Source organism: Chrysochloris asiatica, unplaced genomic scaffold, assembly GCF_000296735.1.
Source record: "Chrysochloris asiatica unplaced genomic scaffold, ChrAsi1.0 scaffold00022, whole genome shotgun sequence".
NCBI lineage: Eukaryota > Metazoa > Chordata > Mammalia > Afrosoricida > Chrysochloridae > Chrysochloris > Chrysochloris asiatica.
In genome coordinates, this window is record NW_006408540.1 from 27,649,247 (window position 1) to 27,650,527 (window position 1,281).

Genomic DNA, 1,281 nt, shown 5'->3' on the forward strand with positions numbered 1-1,281 from the left:
AAAAAAAAGAAAAGAAAAGAAAACTGTGTTCAATTACTAGTTCTTTAACAATTACAGAATTTATTCACTAACTCATAATGTTCTGATAATGATCAACAGTACAACAATTGGTATTATGTTAGAGATACAGTAGCTTTTGCATTAGTGGCAGACTTGCAGTTTTAATAGTACTCAGTTCAGGTCAAATTTTCCCCTGTGAACACAGGCCTACATGGAGAGCTATTCTTTCCAGGCTTTTACAGGTATTTAATATGCATGTCAAAAAATGAAGTATTTTCATATGAATGTATAAAATATTAATACATGGCCCATTTCTTCAAAGGCTACTAACATAATAGGTTAAGTCAGAATACAATAAATAATGCTGTAGATTCAAAAGCACAGATAAACAAGAAATTATTTCAGTTGAGAAGTTTTCACTGAAAGACAGGATTTTGAATAAGGCCTTGAAAACTAAATGTGCTTTCACTAGGAAAAGAGGAGTGGCAGGAATTTCTGGAATCATATCAAACCAAATACATTGCCCTAGAGTTGATTTTAACTCACAGTAACATAGTAGAACTGCCTCATAGGGCTTTTTTCTTAAGCTGATGTCATGGATATAATTGTGTCCCCCCAAAATACATGTCAGCTTGACTGGTTTTCATTTGTAAGATGATCCTCCATGATGTGATCCCCAGAGCCTGCACTCTGAATTCAGACTTTCAGCAACCATAAACTGTGAGAGAACAAGTTTCCGTTTGCTAAAGCTACCAACTTACGGTATTTCTGTTATAGCAGCACTAGATAACTGCAGAATTTGGTACCAGGAGGGTACCTGCTGCTCCAAGAGATATTTAAAATATGGAAACAGTTTTAAAATTGGATAATGAGTAATGGCTAGAAGAGTACTAAACTGTATAATGATAAAACTCTAGACTGTTGGTATTATGAATGTCAAAGGCAATTCTGAAGAAGGCTTAAAAGGAAGTGAGGTGATCTGCAACACCGGAGATGACACAGACAGTGAGAAGCAGCAGCAAAGAAACTGCAGCAGCAGAACCAGGAGAATGACACAGAAGCTGAGCCATGGAGTGAAAGAGCTGAGTGCTTTCATGTAGGAAGCTTCCTGGTGGAATGGGGTATCTCTGAGCACTTCTCAGTAGTAATACTAAAGAGCTTTGTAACACTTGCTCCAGAAGACCAGAGACCAGGCTGATCACTTCTAGAGATCACAAAGCATGGGAGTCTGAGCTATCTCAGTCTCAAAAGTCAGGATCATGACCTCTGAACTCTCAAAGG